General features: G+C 39.7%; 1 long non-coding RNA gene across 1 annotated transcript; it reads right to left on the bottom strand.

Moving 5' to 3' along the window:
- Nucleotides 1–1,070: 1,070 nt before the first annotated feature.
- LOC117525240 lies at nucleotides 1,071–25,103 on the bottom strand. The gene is made up of 3 exons (XR_004565004.1): nucleotides 25,092–25,103; nucleotides 14,605–14,607; nucleotides 1,071–1,200 (listed from the first exon to the last, which is right to left on the bottom strand). It is a non-coding gene; the product is annotated as an uncharacterized LOC117525240 (long non-coding RNA).
- Between the last annotated feature and the right edge of the window lie 541 nt (nucleotides 25,104–25,644).

Below are 25,644 nucleotides of genomic sequence, written 5' to 3' on the forward strand. Positions count from 1 at the left end.
ATCCCAGGATTTAAAATGATAAATTCCTGTTTTATTAAAGTTGGCAAGAAATAGGTGAAATAAATTTCACTATGCTGGAAGTGCAGTGCAAAGAGGGCAAATAATAATAATAATAACAGAGTTCATGGTTTTTAAGTTAAGAAGTGTATTTGTCACATGCCAGCCCAGTTTCACGTTTTGCTTTGTTTTTGTTGTTTTTTTCGTGCTCCCGTCACGAAATGAGTCAAATTTTCGTGACAGGTTTTTTTTTAACTCACTATTACTAACCCTACCCCCCCCCCCCCCACCTTAACCATAACCACCACTTTTAATTTCGTGCAGCCATCACAAAATGAATTAGAATGAATTCATGCCGTGACGAAAATGAGGTGCTTTTCGTCACAATATCACGAACCAATAGTTTAATGTGCTGAATCACGGCTTGCCGTGAGACCAGGTTGCACATGCACAGTAACACAACATGCAGTGAAATGCAGCCCTGAATCACCCCTGAGATTGTACATTGGCTTAACTAACTACAAGTGTAATATAATAAATAATGCAAATCTAACAAAATAATATGGTTTTAGAGATTTTGCAGGAAAATTACTATTAATCACTGAAAAATAAACAGTCCCAAAATGCTGCATATATTTAAAGTCTTAAACACAACAATAAATCGAAAATATGGCAATTTTTTTGTTTAAGAAAATCCTATAGGAACAATTTTAATGTTAAGGAAAAGAAACTGGGTTTATAGCTCAATGCACAGACTCAAATAACAGATACTGATCAATGAATAATGACATTTTTCAACTCTGCCTATAGTTCACACAAATAGATTTGAATGTATCTTATTAATACTCAGCACTCCTTGTTGTTTTTGCATCATGTTTTTTCTTATAGTCATGACTTCGGCAGAGAAGGGCATTATTCTTCTGAAACAAGAGTTTTCTGTTGACTGGTCACATGTGACGTGGTTTCTCCTTCCATCTGTTATGCTGAGCCCCCGGCTCCAGCTCCCCTGGATGTCAGTTCCTCAGTACAAAACCATCAGCATCCCAAACAACCTGTTGGCCTGCAGGACAGATGAAGCCACCGAGGAGCATGCTGTCCACCTGTGCTCTATTTCCACACAGTTAAATCCTGTGATTTAGCCTGTACCACCTCTGACATGTCCTTCACCTCTTCCCGCTCTTCTTTCCTTGCTGACTCCTCAGTCTGGTCCAGTCCACGTGTCCGGCTTCAAAGAGTGTGTTGTTCTGTCATGTGGTGAATGGACTGGAACGCCGAGCCACGCTTCAGGCCAGACTCGCTCTTATCATGTCATTAAGACTTCATCTAAAGACAGCAGTGCAACTGCAACAGCACATTTTCTGAGAGTGTTCTGGGATTTCAACAAGCAGTCAGACATTGTAGCTTGTTCCTCACGAACTCATCAAGCTGTGCACGCACACACACACACACACACACACACACACACACACACACACACACACACACACACACACACACACACACACACACACGATGAGCCATTTGCACTTCACCATGCCATTTCTGTTTGCCTGGAGATAAGCAAAAATAATACAAATTTGGTCCAAAAGTAGACATATTGTTCAAAATGAGCTAAATCTACCTTTTTTGTACTTATAACTAGTTGGGATTTCATGTTAAATGAATTCAAAAATTCATAATTCAATGCATGTGTGCTACACCCACATAGAAAGAACAAAACAGGCCAGAGCAGGGGCAACAATGGTGGCAAATGTGAGATATATATATATATATGCTTCACAGTAGATATGGTGTTCTTGGAATGCAACTCAGCATTTTTCTTCCTCCAAGCACGACGAGTCAAAATGTTCTATTTTGGTTTCATCTGACCACATGATATTCTCCCAATCCTCGTATGGATCATCCATATGCTCTCTGGCAAACTTCAGATGGGCCTGGACAAGTATTGGCTTAAGCAGGGGCACACGCCTGGCACTGCAGGATTTGAGTCCCTCTGTGCGTAGTGTGTAGCCTTTGTTACTTTGGTCCCAGCTCTCTGTAGGTCATTCATCAGGTCCCTCAGTGAAGTTCTGGGATTTTTGTTCACCATTCTCATGATCATTTTGACCCCACGGGATGAGAGCTTGCATGGAGCCTCAGATCGAGGAGATTATCAATGGTCTTGTATGTCTTCTATTTTCTTACAGTTGCTCCCATAGTTAATTTATTCACACCAACCTGCTTGACTATTGTAGATTCACTCTTCCCAGCCTGGTGCACATCTACAATTTTCTTCCTGGTGTCCTTTGACAGCTCTTTGGTCTTGGCCATGGTTGAGTTTGGAGTCTGACTGTTTGAGGCTGTGGACAGGTGTCTTTTATACAGATAATGAGTTCAAACAGGTTCCATTAATACAGGTAACAGGTGGAGGACAAAAGAGCTTCTTAAAGAAGAAGTTACAGGTCTGTGAGAGCCAAAAATCTTGCTTGTTTGTGGATGACCAAATACTTATTTTCCACTATAATTTACAAATAAATTCTTTAAAAATCCTACAATGTCATTTTCTGGATTTTTTTCTCATTTTGACTCTCACAGTTTAAGTGTACCTATGATGAAAATTTCAGACCTCTCTCATCTTTCTAAGTAGGAAAACACAATCAGGGGCTGATTAAATACTTTTTTTGCCCCACTGTATACACACACACACACACACACACACACACACACACACACACACACACACACACACACACACACACACACACACACACACACACACACACAATAATTTTGCTGGACCCATCACGAAAGTGCCCCATTCTTTTTCATTTTGTTATTTATAATCCTCCCCCTTGTCTTAACTCTAACCATAGCATAAGTGTCCCCTCCCCTAAACCTAACCATAACCCCCGTCACCCCACATTTATGTGCCCCCGTCACGAAAAGCACCCCATTTCCTTGCCCTGTCACAAACCCATAGATTGTAATGTACTATTCGTAATGCCACCACGAACTGCCGAGAGACTGGACATTGGGTTTTGGCAATAAACCTCAAAAGACTTGTACTTCCTGCACAAAATGAAATAAAGCCATGGCATTTGGCACCATTGCTGTCCTTGCTTTGGTACACAACAGACAGCATCTGCTGTGTACCAAACTGACACATACATACATACATACACACACACACACACACACACACACGAACATATAAATGCAAATTCACACCATTGGGGGGAAGCCGAAAATGACATGGGTTCTATTGCTCCAGAGATATTAACAACCATTAATCAAAACAGCAGGCAGAGTTCCATTTGATACTTTCCAATAAGCTTCTCCTGTTCTTGGTGTGATTGTTTCATTAAGGTGTGCTGAGAAAAGCTCCTAAGGAAAGAATAATATCCAGCAGAGAACAATTTTCTGTCTGCAGCCGTGCCGCTGTTGACCTGTGGTGCCGCAGACGTTTATTCAGACTTTGGAGAGGTAGACGTAATGTTCAAGAGAAAGATTAGAAAATGAGAAGAAACATTTAAGACTCGCCTTCAGGAAGATCTGCCATCTCTGTGGCTTCACCGACACACAGCAATGAGCACAGATATTTAGAGGATAACAACAGGATTCTACCCACTATCAACAAACTTATGTTACTCTGCAGAGCTTATGATGAATGTTCTGAGAGTTTAGACAAGTTTTTCTGCATAAACCAACGGCATCAAACAGGCATAAGAATGTAAGTTTAATTCCAGATTGTCCGCATTTCTTTCTAACTATGGTGATCACAGTTTAGCTAATCTGCTAACAGCTAATTAGCAATGGTAACTTTCTTGTTAGCAGATTAGCTTTTAGGCTGGTCTCGATAAGTTGGCCCCGGGGAAAGTTGGCACTGGGTTTTTAATCATCACATCACACCTATTGTATCCTGTATTTCTGTATTTCACTCAAGGAAGCAAAATATTAATTTCAGCAATCTGCAAAGACATTTCACATCATGTTCTGTGTTACACGTCTGAAGAAAAGACAAAATAAAAAAAAGCCAATCAAAATACACTAGGCTGTATTTTTGTATATTCCACTTGAGGAACCAAAGATGTCAATGATGTCATGACGTCGACATCGAGTGCGTGATGTCACCATTGATTACCAATGACCCGAAGGCAGGGGAGAATAATTATTATCTTATCTGGCTGGCAGAGCTGAGTGAGTTTATTTCTGTATTCATTAATGATTTTCTTGCTAATCTTTCTATATTTGCACAATTTATTATTTTATTTGTAATGCACTGAACCATGGAAGTCAGTTTAAGTCTCTTTTTTTGTGTTGTTAGTGTTGTGGAGCTTTTCATCGCATCTGTTTTTGTGTGAATTTGTATCAGACATGTTAGCAAATTAAATTGTTAGATGTGCTGTAGTTTACATTTGTGTGTTTTCTGGATTTTGTAAAAAGTTATTTTTATTTTTTTGTTTATTTATCTTTTGATTCAACCCCCTACTGTGGAATTGATGCAAATGGTGTGTGTGTGTGTGTGTGTGTGTGTGTGTGTGTGTGTGTGTGTGTGTGTGTGTGTGTGTGTGTGTGTGTGTGTGTGTGTTTTATTTTGTATTATGTACAAAATAACAAATTTACATAGATTCCGGTGGAACACTTTGAAACTAAAATATTACCAAACCTCAGTAGCAGCCAAAGACAGAGAGCAGGTCTTTGGCTTAAATTACAGTGTTTCTATTTGATCTAACTGAACACTTTAAGCTGGGAAAAGAACAGAAAAGCCTGTTCTGATCTGTACTCCCAGTGACATCACCCCTCGTTGCATCTTAGAGCAGATTTTGGCATTAAATTACTCAGAAACTTCTATTTCATCTAACTGAACTTTTTTCAGTGTCTCAGTAACAATTTAGAAAATTGTTCCACTGAATAAGAAAAGCTAAGTGGTAAGTGTAAAGAGCCACAGCTGAGCACCTGTCCTTGAAGCTATAGTGTGTAGGACTTAGTGAATTCGATAGTGAAGTTGCAGATCGCACTTTGCCATCACCGGTTAGAATTTTGTTTCCCTTCATGTTTATGTTTCTGTGGTGACAGTGAGTGATGCTCCTTTGCTTTCTCTTGTGATAAGCAAAATGTATGATCACCCATTTCACAAAAATAAGGGTCTTCAAACAAGTTGCAGGAGCACAAAGTCAATAGTGTAAACGGACTAATCACTGATTTTTCTGCTTTTCTCGCCAGTCTTTCGGCCGCGATGCAAAATGTGGAGTAAGTATTTGAAAATGTTTGATAAGGAGATAAACAGCATTTTGAGGATCTCTTTGGATGAGAAACTACATACATATCCATTTTCTGCCACTTATCCAGGTCTTATCCAGGCAGCAGACTAGGCCAAGTCCTGTAAGTCTCCACGGGCGATCCCAAGCCAGCTGGGAAATAGGAACCCTGCAGCATGTCCTAGGTCTTCTCTGGGGCCTCCTCCTAGTTGGACTTACCTAGAAACACCTCCGTAGAGAGACAACCAGGGCCCATCTTCACCAGATGCCCGAACCATCTCAACTGGCTTCTTTTAATGCGAAGAAGCAGTGGCTCTACTCTGAGTCCCTCCCAGGTAGTCGAGCTTATCACTCTGTCCAGGAATGTAATCCCAGACACGCCACGGAGGAATCTTATTTCTGCTGCTTGTATCTGTGACCTTATTGTTTCTGTCACTAGCTAACATTCATAAACATAGGTGAGGACAGGTGCGTATATCGACTGGTAAACTGTCAACCAGTCAAGTCACTCTCCGTTGCAAATATTTAAAAAGCTGTTATTTGCCTGGTTAGGTAAATTAAACCATAAAAAACTTCAACATCAAGTCTGATGAAGTTGAGTAAACCTAGCATGTGTTACCTAACCAGGCAAATAAACACTTCTTAACCTTTAGCAATAGAGAGTGCCTTGGAGTTTTTCTTGTTTTTGAGGATGTGGAGTAAGTATATTCCTTTTAGGCTACTGTATCAATATAGTGGTGCAACATGTACATTAAATAACAGAGTTATGAATGCTAAACTGCTTTTCTGTTAATAAACATCCCTAAAACCTACACACTAGAGATTTAACCCTACAGAGATATAATGCTGTAGGGGAATCCTGATTTGATGACAAAATCAAAACTATGCAACCAGTCCAAATGTCTGCTTTTGACAGGGGGTTTATCGGAAGAACACGTCTGGTTTGTATCACGTTTTGTAGCACAGACGGGTCAAATCAGTACTGTCTGGGTTTATGCCTGATGCTTGTCTGCCGTATGGGAGCTCAGTTCTACACAGCATCTGTAGGGTGCTGATTGAAGGCTAAAAGGAGCATCTGGTCCTGGCCCACTCTCATATGATTGGCTGCCAACTGGAGGTCGAGTCGATGAACTGGATAGTTACTAAAAGCTCCAGATAGGAGCGAGGCAGCCACAATGATCTGCCCTGTTTGCCTTTATTTCACCCTGAGTTTCCTTTGTTGTTATCTCTGACAATTGGTCATCCAAAAACACATCTTGATATTTATTTATTATAATAATAGTTGCTCCAAATTGGGATCTCTTTTCATCAACACAGAGTTACTGCATCTACAGACCCGACACTTACTGTAGTCTGGAATTCAAACAGTGCAATCCAAGTTTATTTGCTTGTGTTTTTATTATGCTTCAAAACCAAATCGACTGAAATATTTCAAAGTATTCCTTTTGAAGCGGAGGATTAGCAGCAATCTTCCATTCCAGCTTATTAATTAATCAAAAACTCAGACAGAGCTTTAATTCATTTGAAAGCTTGACTCTTAGTCTTGTCCATCCAAATTGGAAGTCCCAAAAAACAGTTTTATTTGTTATTATCTATCGTCCACCTGGTCGTTACTGTGAGTTTCTCTGTGAATTTTCAGACCTTTTGTCTGACAGTGCTTAGCTCAGATAAGATAATTATAGTGGCCGATTTTAACATCCACACAGATGCTGAGAATGACAGCCTCAACACTGCATTTCAAGGGCGTAGGTTTGGTCTCAGCTTTGGTAGGGACAATACCACCCCAACCCCCCTGGCCCCCCTGCCCACCACCACCCCCTAACCCACTCATACCATTAGATGCACAAGTACAGCATAATACATAACATATGACGACATAATGCTGAATAATTTAACACTTTATTTACATTATTAAGTGTGTAGGCAAACAAAGAAATAGCTTAAATAACAAAACTGCACCCAAAATCACGAATCTATTCTATAGGCCTACACCTGAGAGAACAAGACAACAAAAAATATACTTGTGGAGCTAAAAAAAAAAAAAAAAAAAAAAAGTTTTTGCAACCAAGATGTATAATCTATTCTCTTCATCAATAATGCAGTTGTAGGTATCTGGCAACCTAATTTGCCAAAAAAAAAAAAAAAAAAAAAAAGGGATTTCCAATAACATATATGGTGTATTACGGTAAACGTAAGCCTGTGATGTCATAACGCAGAGGGAAAACACGGAAGTTTCACACTAGTGCGCCGCTGATTCTCATTACCGTAAGTTCTCATGTAAGCCCTCACTCTGAAAAATTTCAACACTGACAGCAAGCCAAGAACCCGTGCTTTCCAACAGCATGCTATATGTTGCATATATTACGGTAAAGTGCGTTCGGTGACTTTTGAAACGAGGGAAAGTATGAAAAAGAGCGCAAAAGTGACAGAAAAGTACAGAGACAGACAGCAAACATAAATGTAGTAATTTTTGAGGAAAAGGCAGGGTGTTAGTGTCATTTGTGAAGATGTGTTTGTGTGGGTGTGAAGTTTATTTTAAGTGTGGCGCACAGCATTGTTCGCAAGCCCCGCCCTTCTTGTTTTTCTGCACCGGAGCAGTGTTGCCAGATATGAAATATGAAACTATCGTACCAAAACCTCAAAATTATCGTATTTTGGGAGAAATTATCGTACACAAACAAAACGCATACAACGTAGCTATTTTTGCGTTTTTTTTTTTTTTTTAATTTACAAAGAATTTTGTCACATTTTTAAACAGTAATTATAGTAATGGGGAAACTATGGCACAGAAAGAACACATGCACAAGCAAATGCACTACCAGACTAGAAAGATTTTTTTTTTTTTTCTGTGAAGGGACACAAACGTGTCAATTACCAGACTAGAAAGAGTCGAATTCAACCTTGAGGTCGCTGTCGTCATCCGATGCCATGGACACTTGTGCAGATTTTGTTGAACACAGAAAAAATGTTGACACCTCCATAAGGAACTTGAACCTTTTTTTTTTATTTTTCTTGTATATCTCTTTGCTCTTGTGTTTTGTTCGTTTGTTATTGCATTTGTTGAAATAAAGTTTCGAAAAAAAAAAGATGTTGGTTGGGGGAATCTTCCTGTCCTGCACAGATTGGATGGGAACTTGTATAGAGAGGGGGCGGGCTTTCAAATGACTTTGTCCCGGCAGCCCAAAGCCAGCAGCAGCCCTGTGTGTGTTGTGTCTTTGATGCCGCCTGAGTGCAACGCCTGCAAAATGATTCTTGGGTGTCAGAGAGAGATGCGTGTTTGGGCAACCAACTGAAATTATCGTACATATTGGATTTTTTCCCATTATTGATCGTACAGAGGGCAAAACTATCGTACAAATACGATAATTATCGTACATCTGGCAACACTGCACCGGAGCCACCCATCCTCTGCGCTCTGGGACCTCCCACTTTACAAATGAAGCACTGCCTGCCACGAGATGCGCTTTGTTTACGTCCATGTGAGAAGAACGTGAGCCAATGAAATTGCAACATGGTAACCCTGTCACTCTGGCACATCGAAAACACAAAACGTGACGACTAAAATTATAGTATCGAGTTCGCAAAAAAATAGTGAATGATTTTGATATATAAAAAAAAAAGCTAAATATTGGTAGGGACTATTTTGTCATCCCAAAATATTGGTTGTGACTTGTCCCTATGGTCCATATGCAAACCTACGCCCCTGCTGCATTTAATCTATTATTAGACTCTATTGGCTTTGCTCAAAATGTAAATGAGTCCACCCACCACTTTAATCATATCTTAGATCTTGTTCTGACTTATGGTATGGAAATGGAAGACTTAACAGTATTCCCTGAAAACTCCCTTCTGTCTGATCATTTCTTAATAACATTTACATTTACTCTGATGGACTACCCAGCAGTGGGGAATAAGTTTCATTACACTAGAAGTCTTTCAGAAAGCGCTGTAACTAGGTTTAAGGATATGATTCCTTCTTTATGTTCTCTAATGCCATATACCAACACAGTGCAGAGTAGCTACCTAAACTCTGTAAGTGAGATAGAGTATCTCGTCAATAGTTTTACATCCTCATTGAAGACAACTTTGGATGCTGTAGCTCCTCTGAAAAAGAGAGCTTTAAATCAGAAGTGCCTGACTCCGTGGTATAACTCAGATCTTCACTTAGCCTGGAAAAAGAGACTGTTGCTCTATAAAAAAGCCCTCCGTAAAGCTAGGACATCTTACTACTCATCACTAATTGAAGAAAATAAGAACAACCCCAGGTTTCTTTTCAGCACTGTAGCCAGGCTGACAAAGAGTCAGAGCTCTATTGAGCCGAGTATTCCTTTAACTTTAACTAGTAATGACTTCATGACTTTCTTTGCTAATAAAATTTTAACTATTAGAGAAAAAATTACTCATAACTATCCCAAAGACGTATCATTATCTTTAGCTGCTTTCAGTGATGCCGGTATTTGGTTAGACTCTTTCTCTCCGATTGTTCTGTCTGAGTTATTTTCATTAGTTACTTCATCCAAACCATCAACATGTCTATTAGACCCCATTCCTACCAGGCTGCTCAAGGAAGCCCTACCATTATTTAATGCTTCGATCTTAAATATGATCAATCTATCTTTATTAGTTGGCTATGTACCACAGGCTTTTAAGGTGGCAGTAATTAAACCATTACTTAAAAAGCCATCACTTGACCCAGCTATCTTAGCTAATTATAGACCAATCTCCAACCTTCCTTTTCTCTCAAAAATTCTTGAAAGGGTAGTTGTAAAACAGCTAACTGATCATCTGCAGAGGAATGGTCTATTTGAAGAGTTTCAGTCAGGTTTTAGAATTCATCATAGTACAGAAACAGCATTAATGAAGGTTACAAATGATCTTCTTATGGCTTCAGACAGTGGACTCATCTCTGTGCTTGTTCTGTTAGACCTCAGTGCTGCTTTTGATACTGTTGACCATACAATTTTATTACAGAGATTAGAGCATGCCATAGGTATTAAAGGCACTGCGCTGCGGTGGTTGAATCATATTTATCTAATAGATTACAATTTGTTCATGTAAATGGGGAATCTTCTTCACAGACTAAGGTTAATTATGGAGTTCCACAAGGTTCTGTGCTAGGACCAATTTTATTCACTTTATACATGCTTCCCTTAGGCAGTATTATTAGACGGCATTGCTTAAATTTTCATTGTTACGCAGATGGTACCCAGCTTTATCTATCCATGAAGCCAGAGGACACACCAATTAGCTAAACTGCAGGATTGTCTTACAGACATAAAGACATGGATGACCTCTAATTTCCTGCTTTTAAACTCAGATAAAACTGAAGTTATTGTACTTGGCCCCACAAATCTTAGAAACATGGTGTCTAACCAGATCCTTACTCTGGATGGCATTACCCTGACCTCTAGTAATACTGTGAGAAATCTTGGAGTCATTTTTGATCAGGATATGTCATTCAAAGCACATATTAAACAAATATGTAGGACTGCTTTTTTGCATTTACGCAATATCTCTAAATTAGAAAGGTCTTGTCTCAGAGTGATGCTGAAAAACTAATTCATGCATTTATTTCCTCTAGGCTGAACTATTGTAATTCATTATTATCAGGTTGTCCTAAAAGTTCCCTGAAAAGCCTTCAGTTAATTCAAAATGCTGCAGCTAGAGTACTAACGGGGACTAGAAGGAGAGAGCATATCTCACCCATATTGGCCTCTCTTCATTGGCTTCCTGTTAATTCTAGAATAGAATTTAAAATTCTTCTTCTTACTTATAAGGTTTTGAATAATCAGGTCCCATCTTATCTTAGGGACCTCATAGTACCATATCACCCCAATAGAGCGCTTCGCTGTAAGACTGCAGGCTTACTTGTAGTTCCTAGGGTTTGTAAGAGTAGAATGGGAGGCAGAGCCTTCAGCTTTCAGGCTCCTCTGCTGGGGGGGTTCCCATGATGCACTGTTTCTTTCTCTTTTTGCTCTGTATGCACCACTCTGCATTTAATCATTAGTGATTGATCTCTGCTCCCCTCCACAGCATGTCTTTTTCCTGGTTCTCTCCCTCAGCCCCAACCAGTCCCAGCAGAAGACTGCGCCTCCCTGAGCCTGGTTCTGCTGGAGGTTTCTTCCTGTTAAAAGGGAGTTTTTCCTTCCCACTGTCGCCAAGTGCTTGCTCACAGGGGGTCGTTTTGACCGTTGGGGTTTTTACGTAATTATTGTATGGCCTTGCCTTACAATATAAGGCGCCTTGGGGCAACTGTTTGTTGTGATTTGGCGCTATATAAATAAAATTGATTGATTGAAATTGATTGAAACAGTTGGTGATATATTAAGGCCCCATATAGCCCAGTGTATGAAATGGGATCTGGATCAATGTTCAAATCAAGTTTCCAAATACTCTGAAGCAGTGTTTTGAGCAGGCTTTCTGACCGTGAGACTAGAAAATGAAATCATCATGGAAGTGCTTTGCATTTCCTTCAATGGCTGCTCCAAAAGCCAGCCATTGGCAACTGTCAAATTTTGTATAACTCATCACTTTAAGCTATTTCAGGGCAAAACGTTATGAATAATTAGATCCAGGGTCCTTTTGAGTGACAATCAGTGTGTGCTGGTGAATTGAAGAGTCCACTACCAGTATTTGAGTGAGCTGAGTGAAATATTAGTATTATTCGAGTTCTATATTAGCACCATTAGCAGGTATCAAGAGCTTGCTGAGATTACCTCCAGTGTTATGTCATGGTCACTGAGGCAGTATTCCAGTTAATGATTTTAATAACCTTACACAAGCCAGCCATTGAGGTTATTAAAATCTATGACTGGAATATTGCCGTCTGCTCAGTGTGAGCCTGATCCCGTCAGATCTCAGAATCTAAGCAGTCCAGGTTCTGTTAGTATTTGTATGGGAGACCTCTTCAGAACACCAGCGGCTGTGTGTGTTTCTCCATGTAAAACTAGAGTTGTGTCAGGAAGGGCATCCAGCATAAAATTTGTGCAAAATGCCAGCACGACTATGGCTGTATCCGCTGTGGCGACCTCGACCAACAACGGGAGCTGCCGAATGGACAACAACAACCCAAGCCATCTGTTTTGGAAACTAACACCTGGTATGCAAAAAATAGGCTTCATTCATTCCTCTCAGGTCAAGCCGGTCTTGCCCACATTTCACCTCTTTACCCATTTAAGGGTTGTTGTCCAGAAGTTAAATGGAGGCTGGCACTGCCACGATGGTGACATTTGGAACTGTGCCATTTGAACTTCAAACTAGCTCTTCAAAAACAAAACCTACGGGTGACATCACAGAGGGTCTGTCCAGTACATATATGGTTTCAAGTTAGCCATCAGTAATTTGCAGCACCAGTGGAAACTCTGTTGATTTATTCCATGTTTACTTCCTGGTGTGTATTTTGTGTCAAATTTGCCCGTGTTTTTGGGCACCATGTGTCTACACACAGTTGCTAGTTTGATAGCTGAGTGACAATCACTTGACGTGTGCAGTGTTCAGGAGGCAGACCAACTGCGTGTGTGTTTCATCCACAGCAGGCTTCCATATCGTTTCTCAAAACTCGATATGTATCATTGTGCGTCCTATTCTCAGTATGTATCATTATATCAATACATTTATGTGTTTAATACTGCTTACATAAAATTTATTTAAATACCTGCATAAATTGTAGCATATGTGTTGTGTGGGCCGCTGAAGAGGAGGTACTGCTGGCCCACCACCAGATGGCGCCCTACCATGCAGGCACCTTTTTTGCCCCGAAGAGGGCACACTGGCCTGTTGGCCTCTTTTGGCACCACCAGGTGCGCACCGTTAAGCTGTCATCAGCTGTTTGTCATCTTCATCATCATCACCATAAAAGCCTGGGAAAGACACCATAACTCTGCCGAGTTATCAGCTTACCATACAGGTAAACCAACTCAGCCCTTTTGTGCCGTACGCACATTCATTGCTACTGAAGTCTATGCAGTTGTGTTTTTGTATACTTGCAGCTTGTAGCTGGGTTTGTGGAAGTTTGGAGGAGCTGGCATCTCCACTTCTCACTTCTTATTTTCTAAGTATTACAATTGACACTGCACCTTCTCAAGTTTTCCTCTGCACTCTGGGAGTTATTGGATTTATTCCCTCAGGAGGATTACTGTGTTTTTGCTGACTGTTTGCTGGGTGTACACACACCCACCTAATCTGTTTTTGCTCCTGCCAGCAGTACCGGTCCGACAGCCTTGAGCGGTGGCCACCTGGGGTACCAGGACTTGGCGGTTCTGGTGTGTTGCAGACTTCCGGCTGGCGGTGGAACTACGTGGGTCCCAGCTCTTCTCTGGATAGGCATCTCCTACCCTCGGGCCTGCCCACGTGTCACCATTTGTTACTTAATTGGACTTTGCATATTTGGAACCCTGTTTGCACTTTTGCATAATAAATTGTAATTTATTGGAATTCCTATTGACCGCTCATTTACGCCCCCTAACGTGGGTCCATGCATTCACTTTCTCAACAGTATGGTATTAGGGACTCAGGTTTTTAATACTTTAGCTATACTGCTTAATGTGTCTTGTATTATTTTCTTTTGTACATTTTTATTGCATTGATTATGTAAGTGTTTGTATGTATTTTTACTGCCTTTTTTGTGCAGCACTTTGTGGCTTCCTCCGTCTGTGAAATGTGCTACATAAATAAAATTTACTTACTGACTGACTTACTTACATTTTCACCTTTTGTTTGGTTTACCCTCCTAAATTGACATTACAAAATAAATGTTTGTTTGATAAGATGACTAATCCCAAGACCCTTAATCGGTTTCATATATACATATATATATATATATATATATATATATATATATAGCAAAAGGTCATCGGCATAAAGTGACACCTTATGGGATTTACCTCCCCGAGTGATTCCTTTAATATTGCCCTCTGCTCTCAGAGCTATTGTGAGTGGCTCAATTGCCAGGTCAAAGAGATAAGGGGAGAGACTACAATCTTGTCTGCAGCCCCTATAGAGATGGAAATAATCAGAAACTGTAGTGTTTGTCCGTACTGCAGCTGTTGGGGAATTTTATAGGATTTTGATCCACGATAGAAAAGAGGGCCCAAACGCACATTTTTCCAAGACAGCAAAAGATATTGCCATTCAACATGGTCAGATGCCTTCTCGGCATCTAAGGATATCACGACCTCTGACTGTTCCAAGTGGGGTGTGTACAATATGTTAATTAGACACTGCATATTATATAAATGGCATATTATTTTTGAGACCAAATATAGGAAAACATATGGAAGCACTTTGTTTGCATATCTATTACAAAAAATGTCACGTCTGGAAAAAATGTAAATGAGCCTGCAGTTAAAAGAGCACACTTACAGACCTTAACGAGCTGTTGGACATGGATGTCGGAAAGGAAACATGACCCCATCAAGACAGTAGTCTGTTGAAAGAAAGGAAAGGGAGATAAACTCCTTCAATAAGGAAAGTGAAATTATGGATACTTTTCACCAAGCAAAGTGCATACTAGTGCACATATAGACCCTGCTCTGACTGTAGTCCTTTCTTGAACACTGCAACTTTTACTTATTTTCACATTGTTACTTAAGTAATATTTATGAATCAAAATATGAAAATGTGGTGCTAGTACATTCACTTGTGTTACATTATGTTTCAACAAGAGAGTACAAATCAACTGGAACCTACAAGCATTTCTTCCCTTTGATACAGATTCCGGAACAGTGGTTTGAAACATGGATGCTGCAAAGACTTCAAAACATTGTCAGCAGTGTTTCAGGAAGTTTGAACCATCTTTTTTGGTTTTGCTTTCAGCTGGCCCCGGTTGCTCAGGGTCTCCACATTTGAGTCGTCACAGATTTCCATTGGGATTCGGCACAAGTTTAAATACCTTGAAGGAGAATAATGTTTTTATTAGTGAAGTCCATCTCTCAAAGAATTCAGGCCAAAAAACAGTGGAAGAGCAACAAAGTACTGACCGCAATATTTTTAATAATTTCATCTTTTTTCCTTCAACATTGACTGATTCCATTCATTAAAGATGTACGGCCTTTGAAATTTCACAAAACTGACAAAATTTAATTTCTACCAAAATCCAACTATTACAGTGTAGGTTTATCTTTGTAACATGATGCAAAATTATAGTTAATTTTAATTAAGCGAACATATTTACCTGGGAGCAATTCCATAGTGAATATAGTCTTGTCCTTCTAAAGCCATCATGCAGATGAAGAGCAGGAGGAAGCGAGTGTGTGTGTGTGTGTGTGTGTGTGTGTGTGTGTGTGTGTGTGTGTGTGTGTGTGTGTGTGTGTGTGTGTGTGTGTGTGTGTGTGTGTGTGTGTGTGTATGAGGTTTTGAGATTACCTGTGCTGTGACTTGCTTGATGGGTGTTTCCAGGCCGTGCACACTAACATTCGTAAGATGTCTTGCAAATCACTTCAGAGGTGTTATCTGGTTTCAAAAACAGCATTTTTAGATTTAGAAGTGTTTATTTCTCACTAACTTTACAAAATATATGAGAAACACATTTATACAGAAATAAGTTGTTTCGGAGCCTAGATTTATTTTGTTCAAGGGAGCAGCCAGCTGATGTCACCTTGCCTTTCTTTACACCGATTGGCAGTTCCCTCGTGCAGATCAAGGGAAGCCGCCACGTGATCAATGACGCACCAAATGTAGGTCATGGAGTCTGATTGCTTGAATTTCTCCCCTTCAGGAGGACAAATTCTAAGTTGTTTGCAGACAGCATGAATTTTGATCATTTTGGCAATATTTTATTATGAGTCCCTTATTTAAATGCTAATGAATAAAATTATAGCTGTGTCAAAGAAAATTATTTTTATGACTTAAATCTTAAAAAACCCAAAGGCCATATAGCTTTAATATGCCATTATCTCAGTGATATTCTATTTGCTTGAGGAACACTGTTCAGCTATCAAACAAAACTTGTCTATCCTTTTTATTCTTTATTTATTTCTGCCACAAAGTAAAGCTGGATGAACAGCCTCTATGTGTGGTAATTCTCTTATTGTTGTCAAAGATTCTAAAATTAAGATAAGATAAACTTTATTGATTCCACAGTGGGGAAAATCACTTGTTGCAGCAGCAAGAGTCTTACTGTAGTTAAGAAAAACAAAAAAAATTGCATTAAAGAATGGTAACTAAAGTATATTGCGATGTTTGCTGGTGGGTGCATAAATACTGATGTGAACAGATTACATGAAAAATAGTATACAGTAAATATAAGTATGTATAGATAGGGTAAAATTATTGCACAGTTGCGCATGCAACAAAGCACAAAAGGTGATGGTAGATGTAGTTAATAGTGCAAAATCAGCAGGTGATATGGCGCTAGAAAATTTTGAGGTATTATACAGTCTGACTGCAGTTGGAATAAATGACCTGAGGAGGTGTTCTGTTTTGCACAGAGGGTGCAGCAATCTATTACTGGAGAAGCTGCTTAAGACTCCCACAGTTTCATGTAAGGGGTGAGAGGGGCTGTCCATAATTGATGCCAGCTTAACTAACATCCTCCTCTCACCCACCACCTCTATGGGATCCACAGTGCATTCCCTTCTGACTAATCTATTGAGTTTCTTCCTGTCCCTCTCAGAACTTTCACAGCCCCAGCAGACCACAGCGTAAAGTATGGCTGATGCCACCACAGAGTCATAAAAGGTTTTCAGCAGTGCCCTGCATGCAGTAAAGGACCAGGTCCTTTGCTGTTTGCAGGGTGATGCTGAAAATCATTAACATGGTGCCGTGTAGGAATTTAAAACAACATCAGTAACTGTGGATGTGAGGCTGTGATAAATTCACAGCGAGTGGTTTTATAACGATTCTGTTATTTGACGTCCGAGCAGAGCTCCGATCACAGGATTCGTCACGGTCATCTTGTGCTGTTAATTGTTTCAGACTGAAAGATCACAGGAATTTAACATCTGAACACTTACACCAACAACACATTACTGTAATCCCCATTCAGTGTGCGTCTCTCTTTGTGTGTTTGTGTGCTTCCTGCAACATTTGCAATTTTATGCAACAATAACCCTCCAATTGAACACTAATCTCTTAAGACAAATATGAAACATGATTTAAAAATGAAGCCCCCCCCCAAACACACACACACACACCATTCAGGCCAATAAAAACTGCAGTATCAAACGTTTGGGAAACAAATGTGTTGAAAAGCTGCAGCACATTTGTCTAAAGAAGCTCATTTTCAGCTGAAATAATGTTTGTTGATCACAATAGCAGACACAGTGATGCGTTTCACATTAGTATGACCCACCAGGAGCAATTATTAATATGCATCATGCATAAACGTAATTATCGTTCATTGCTTTAAAAATAATTGTTGTGATACTGACCCTGAAATCCATTTCAATTCTTGCGTGAGTTTTTCAAGCTTTGTTGACCTTCTAATGGTGCAGAGCTCTGGCAGGCAGCTGCATCTGTTTGCAGCACAGCCCCGGCCTTTTCAGGGAACTTTTGTTTGCAGAAGAAAGTTTGTCCATGGAGCTTCTTTTTCTTTTCTTTCTTTTTAAAAAGAAAAGAAAACAATTGATGAATTTTTAATAGCGCATTTAAATTCCATGCTGAATGAAGAAGTTTTCGTATTCATGGTGGTTGTTTGACTGATGGTGCAGATACTCTGTGTCCCGCGGACTCCCAAGGTTCTTTTTTATCTCAGTAAACTGATAATCACCTGAAGGATTTCTCAGCCAGTTATTTAGTGATTGGGCAACAGAATCTGTGAAAAAAAAGTTTAACTTTAGATAGAACTAACAAAAGCAGTTTTTAAAAAATCATGTCATTCATTACTTTTACAAAAACAAATGCAAATTTGGAAAATTCTGGAAAAATTATGGACAGAAGGTCATCTACCTCACTACGTAACTGCCCTGCGTCCTGGATAGCAACCACCCAGGCAGAAATCTTTCCAAAAGCAGTCATGTATCTGTCATAACCAGGTGAAAAGTAGATGTCTCCTTGGCCTTTTTCAGTTGCCGGCGTCCTCAACATGAAGTCACTTACATGTCAACAACAATCACCCCTATCACCCATAATGCACCTGGACACAGCACGTCCACACTAAAACCTTAAAAATTAGTGTATTACTTTAAAACTAAAACATATATCTGATATTTTCACTTTATAAAACTTCACATATGACGTTAATTTAAATAACTTGTCCGAAATAAGTTTGGTTAAAATTTGAACCATAAGTTAAAAATGTATGCCTCTGGATGACTTGGGTGATATTGGCCGCATATCAGTATGGGGTTAAAAGAAATTAGGTTTTTTTTTGTGACCAGTTCTTCTTTGCCTGTAGATGATAGAGCAGTTTCTTCTAGAAGCAGCTCTCCTTTGTTTGCAGAGGGTGGAACTACACATTTGTTCACCTTTATTTACCACATTAACAGTCTAAAAATTATTTGACAAAAATGTATCAGAAGATAATTAGTCTGATAATGGTTTTCAAAGTTATCTGAAAAGATAATCTGATAATGAAAACTTTATCTTCGATAATTATCGGTTATCAGATTATCGGAACTGTGCCCACCACTGCTGAAAACTGTTGTAAATCATTGGTAAGAAGTCAGAGACTGAGCTCCCACTCCACCAAGCACCTGTGTGTAGACCGGCTGTGACATCCAGCAGTTTACTGGAGTTCTTGCAAATATTCAGGATACCCCACAAATCAACTCAAGGGGATAAGAAGTTGGGCTATCAATATGTAGACCTGGTTTCTGTTCCCAGTTATGCTATCTATCTGTGTTCTTGGACAAGACACTTTATCTCCATTGTCTCAGTCCATTATACAGCACATGGGCATCATGACAGGAAGAACACGGCATCAGTCTGGCATCCCATCTAGGAGGAGTGGTAGACTTTCATCTCCTGCATGTTCAGTGACAACATGAAGTGGTTTAATTTGAGATTACTACTAGTAAAGACCTACTAAGAGCAGAAGTTTGAACTTTTGTGACATATGTCACAAAAATTGAAAACAAGCTTTTTCATGGCTAAGTGTTGGTTATAATCAGGTTACTATTTCAACATGTACCTACAGTAAATTTGACATAAAAGGCTCATCATTGCAATGGAAACTGTAGATATTGGACCTGCTATTCACATCAAAGGACACTATGTTTCTCTGGGTAAAACTGGAGTTGCATCAGGAAGGCTATCCGGCATAAAACACGTGCCAAAATCCTATGCAGGACTGTGCTGGATATGCTGTGGTGACCCCGCTCAAAACAGGTGCAACCGAGAGGCAATAAACATCAAAGGCCATTGTGTATAGTCCATTATCGCACTGTTGCTTTAATTCTCCTGAGCCTGAGCAGAAAAGATGAGCCATTATTTTCTCTTTTCACCACACCCTGTTAGCTTGGAGATATGCATAAATAATGCATGGCAAGTGGGAGGAACATTTGTATCCCAGCTGTTCAATTGAAATATACATTATTTAGCTCACTGCTATCATTGCACAACACAAAACCTGGAGTCTGCTTGTGTTTATGACTTGTCTCATGCATGATTGACCACGCTGTTCAACTTTTCCTGCATCAACAGTGTGTGAGCTGGTTTCTAGTTTTCTACCAGATAAAGATGTGCCGACAATATATTATATGAACGTTCACAATGCATATCTGCATAATCTGTACACATTTTCATCCCCCCCCCCAACGACAATCATTTGTTACCTTTGCCTAAGAGATTATGCTTTCCCATGACAGTTTCTCAAGTGGTTTGTTTGCAGGTTTACTTAAATGTGACAGGTTTTAACTCCAGTTCTCAGTTTTACAAATATGCATCCCGGAATGTCACGGTTTAAAGCTTTGCCCATAACTTGAAAGATGATAGTTGATCTGGTATCCTTGATGACCCTCCCCAGCACATCTGTTCAAAGTGCCATTTGGGAGCTTGCCAGCGATCAGGAAGCAAATCTGGATCACCAGCAGTCCAGTCCAACATGTAATCCATTACACTACCACCTCCATGATGTTTTCATTGCAGCAGGATTTTCAAAATCTTTGCAGATTCCTTTTTTCTGCAAGCTTTGTATATTTTGGAAATCTCTTAGATTTCCATACATGTTGTTACATATGTTGTGGGATACAATGATGAATTTTGGAAGATCCAAGGTTGTCCTGAAGCTTTGCTACCAATCTTCACACTGATACTACCAATCTTCACACTTAGAACTGATACCTTCACACATTTGTTTGCAGTGGTGGGCACAGCCAACTTAAAACTAACTGCTAATCGGTGAACTAGGAAGTTAACTGTCATAATGCTCAAGCAATAAACCACTTCAACATTTTGCTGAAGCTACCGATATCACTCTCACTCACTCAACTTCAAACACTTAACCGGGATCGAGTCACAGGGCTACCTATATCTACTAACTTATATGAATTTAGCTTTGATTTGGTTTTTGGCTCTAAGACCATGAAAAACAGACTGAAATAGCTGATGTTTTAATATGTTGCAGTGTAAACATGGAGTTTCCCCTAAAGGTTAAGTTTACCGAGGTCAAACAATCAAGATGCATATAAATAAATAACTAAATGAACAAATGTAATTAAAGGGTTTCAATTCAACATTCTGTTATTCGCAGTCCAAAAGTTATAAAACAATTTCAATTCAATTTCAGGTTTATTTCATTTATATAGCGCCAAATCACAACAAAGCTGCCTCAAGGCGCTTCACCAAGTAATGTCTAAACTTACTAACCCCTAGAGCAGGGTGGCCAAGTTTGGTCCTCGAGAGCCACATTCCTGACACTCTTAGTTGTCTCCCTGCTCCAACACACCTGAATCCAATGAAAGGCTCATTAAAAGTCTGCTAACGAGTCTTTCAGTGGATTCAGGTGTGCTGGAGCAGGGAGAAAAACTAAGAGTGTCAGGAATGTGGCTCTCGAGGGACTGAACTTGGCCACCCCTGCCCTAGAGCAAGCACACAGTCGGCCAAACAGTAGTAAGGAAAAACTCCCTCTGATGATATTGAGGAAGACACCTCAAGCAGACCAGACTCAGAGGGGTGATCCTGTGCTTGGGCCATTCTACCAAGCAGGTTTACAATACAGAACACAACACAATAACAATTGACAAGAGGCCATGCAGGCGTCCAGTCCACCATGGGGGGGCAGGGAGGCATTGAGGCCACTCATTGGACAAACAACAGAAATATTATTGCAACCCCAATTCCAATGAAGTTGGGACGTTGTGTAAAATGTAAATAAAAACCGAATACAATGATTTGTAAATCCTCTTCAAACCTATATTCAATTGAATAACACCAAAGACAAGATATTTAATGTTCAAGGTGTTACATCACCTTTCCTTCTAACAACACTCACTGAGGACACTAATTGTTGAAACTTTGTAGGTGGAATTCTTTCCCATTCTTGCTTGATGTATGACTTCAGTTGTTCAACAGTCTGGGGTCTCCGTTGTCGTATTTTGCACGTCATAATACGCCCACATGTTCAATGGGTGACAGGCTCTTGGACTGCAGGCAGGCCAGTACCCGCCACTCTTTTACTATGAAGCCACGCTGTGTGACACGTGTAGAATGTGGCTTGGCATTGTCTTGCTGAAATGCGCAGGGACGTCCCTGAAAAAGATGTTGCTTGGATGGCAGCATGTGTTGCTCCAAAACCTGGATGTACCTTCAGCATTGATGGTGCAATCACAGATGATGTAAGTTGCCACATGCCATGGGCACTAACACACCCCCTACCATCACAGATGCTGGCTTTTGAACGTTGCGCTGGTAACAATCTGGATGGTCTTTTTCCTCTTTGTCCAGAGGACACGATGTCCATGATTTCCAAAAACAATTTTAAAATGTGGACTCATCAGACCACAGCACACTTTTCCACTTTGTGTCTGTCCATTTGAAATGAGCTCAGGCCCAGAGAAGGTGGTGGCATTTCTGGATGTTGTTGATGTTTGGCTTTCTTTTGCATGGTAGCATTTTAACTTGCATTTGTAGATGTAGCGACGAACTATATTAACTGACAATGGTTTTCTGAAGTGTTCCTGAGCCCACAATGATGTCAGTTTTTAATACAGTGCCGTCTGAGGGATCGAAGGTCACGGACATTCAATGTTGGTTTTCCGCCCTGCTGCTTACGTGTAGAAAGTTCTCCAGATTCTCTGAATCTTCTGATTATATTATGGACTGTAGATGATGGAATCCCTAAATTCCTTGCAATTGAATGTAGAGAAACATTGTTTCTTAAACTGTTGGACTATTTTTTCATGCAGTTGTTCACAAAGTGGTAATCCTGGCCCCATCTTTGCTTGTGAACAGCTGAGACTTTTGGGGATGCTGCTTTTATACCAAATCATGACACTCAAAATTAATGTCCTCAGTTCCCAAATGCTTATTGAGGGTTGTTAGAAAGAAAGGTGACATAACACAGTGGTAAACATACCACTGTCCCAGCTTTTTTGAAACGTGTTGCAGGCATCCATTTCAAAATGAGCAAATATTTGCTCAAAAATGATAAAATCTATCAGTTTGAACATTAAATATTTTGTCTTTGAGGTGTATTCAATTAAATATAGGTTGAAGAGGATTTGCAAATCATTGTATTCAGTTTTTATTTACATTTCACACAACATCCCAACTTCATTGGAATTGGGGTTGTAAAAATGCACAAGAAAAATAATTAAAAATAATCTAATGACTGAATTTATTCTGGCTTGATCTCCTTGATGTGATGCTTGTTGGTTTCACGCAATGTGTCAGTTTCGCTTATTGGATTAATGTATGAACTCCAACTAGCAATCGACCATTTGGGTTCCTCAGTGGGCCAACGCCGATATATATTGTCTGATTATAGTTTTGTTTAAGTGGAAACCATCATATTCTGTGCCCATCATTTTGTGTCTTGTCACTTTTCCCTCCTCATTTTTGCTGGAGTACTCAAGCTGCATCCAGGACAAACATGCAGGCAGATAAACATGCACTACTAGTAGATAACTACTGCCAGTTAAAAAATATTTGACTATTTGTGCTTTATTTGCTTCTTAACATCTGCTAAACAAATTGTTATCAGCAAAAGCATGCAAACATTTCTAGGATTGATGGAAAGAGTTTTAGAAAAGAGGTGCTCTCTTCAGACCTGACTGTAGAAATCGACAGTGACAGCTTGGACCTGCCTGCCAAGTACCAGCGTCCTGCCTGTCCGTGCGGTGCACTGCTGTGCCCCAGCTGTCAGCTGCACTCCATCACTGTACCACCTTTTATTCAGTCATTCCTTCCCACTTCATCCACAACTGTGATCATTCTCTAATGCAGTGGTGCAGAAACTTTTTCTGTCCATCTTTATCATCATAAACAACCTCACAATGCAAAATAATTTAAGTCTCCAAAATGACATTGCATGTCCATTGACTAATTTTTTTAACCTTTAATAACTGAATAATATATTAGTACAGTGAGACAGCTATTAGCGACTTGTGACCTCAGGCGACCCCTTCAGTTGCTGGTTCTTCGGTCTTGTTTACACTGCCAGTTCAAAATGGATTTATTGCTGATTTATCACTGATTTACTGTCTATATGCAGTGCATCTAGAAAGTATTCACAGCACTTCACTTTTTCCACATTTTGTTTTACAGTCTTATTCCAAAATGGAGTAAATTATTTTTCCCTCAAAGTCCTACACACAATATCCCATAAGGACAACAGTGTTTTGTCTTTGTTTTTGTTTTTGTTGTTGTTGTTTTTGCTAAATTATAAAAAACAAAAAAAAACAAAATCAAGAAAACACACCATTTGCTCAATCCTGTTGTTAAGCTCTGATGTAACACACCACATGATAAATCTGTTTCCGGGTCCAAAGACCTGCAAGTTTACAATTAAAGTTACATCTATATGATCCTTTTAAGGATCTACAGTTTAAGATTAGTTTGTGTTTACAGTGTGCGCAAACCTCCGTCCCTCCCGCCTCCACCTCCGCATTCGTCTGTTTCTTAGGTAAGAACACTTAATAAAACTTTTTTCTTTTACTTTATATATTTTATTATGCACAGGTAAAATATACGTCTGTTTGTTCATAAAAAAAATTATTTATTACAATAAACAGGACGTTAAGTGCAAACTTCGGTTTTTTCCCCGAACGACATGAACAGGAAGCGTTCGCAGCTCACAGCAACTCCCATTGAAAATAACGGAGAAACGACCTGAGCTTCTGGCATTTTTACATAACAAATGCAATAGCAACGTCTAAAAAACCCAGTTTTATATCAAGGAGAGTTTTAGGCACAATATACAAAGAGTTTTATGTTGCGATGTTAATGCTGTTGTCCGTGTGCAACGGTTTAAGTGCAGCCTGATCAGAGCGTCTCAATGCAGTTCTCAATGTTAATGACAGCGTGCCTTTTTTTGTTTTTTATACCCGGAAGTTGAAAATCACATGATGCGTTACATCACACTTAACAACCGGATACTTGCTGATGCAACTTTGGCAGCAATTACAGCCTCAAGTCTTCTTGAATATGATGCCACATGCTTGGTGCACCTATCAATGGACAGTTTTGTCCATTCCTCTTTGCAGCACCTCTCAAGCTCCATCATGGTGGATGGGGAGTGTCGGTGCACAGCCATTTTCAGGTTTCTCCAGAGATGTTCAATCGGATTCAGGTCTGGGCTCTGGCTGGGCCACTCAGGGACATTATGCATGTGGGATTTTGAGGGAAATGCTCTGTTGGGTTGAGGTCAGGTGACTGACTTGGCCATTGAAGAATATTCAATTGCTCTGCCTTGAGAAGATCTTGGGTTCCTTTGCCACTATGTTTTGAGTCATTATCCATCTGTCCTGTGAAGCACAAAACTATCAGTCTGGTTGAGTCTCAGCAGATAGTGTTGCTTGATACACTTCCATCTGCATTCACATCATCAATAAACACCAGTGACCCAGTTCCAGTGGCAGCCATACATGTACATATACCATGCTTGACAGATGATGTGGTATACTCCAGATCATGAGGCATTCCTTTCCTTCTCCACACTCTTCTTTTCCCATCATTGTGGTGCAAGTTAACTTTGGTTCTTTTTGATATTTTCTGTCAAAGTCTTGATTTTCCTGATGTTGAGTGTTAATAGTGGTTATACCTTATAAGCTCAAACAGGATCAAATGTGATTTTAGGGTTTACAATGTTTTTGGCCATTAAACTTTATTCACAAAAATGTTGGCTGACTTAAAGCTAGCAGAACTACGTTTTGTGAATTAACTAGACTACTAATGGCTTTCAAAGTTTGCTGAAAAGCAAAGTTAGCTTCATGAACTAGCTGTTAGCTGATTAGGCTGAATTGGTGCCCACACCACTAAACACAGTATAAGATATGTTTTCTTTTTTTTTAAGCATCACATACTTTATTAATGA

The sequence above is a fragment of the Thalassophryne amazonica genome, chromosome 14, assembly GCF_902500255.1.
Source record: "Thalassophryne amazonica chromosome 14, fThaAma1.1, whole genome shotgun sequence".
In the NCBI taxonomy this organism is placed as follows: domain Eukaryota; kingdom Metazoa; phylum Chordata; class Actinopteri; order Batrachoidiformes; family Batrachoididae; genus Thalassophryne; species Thalassophryne amazonica.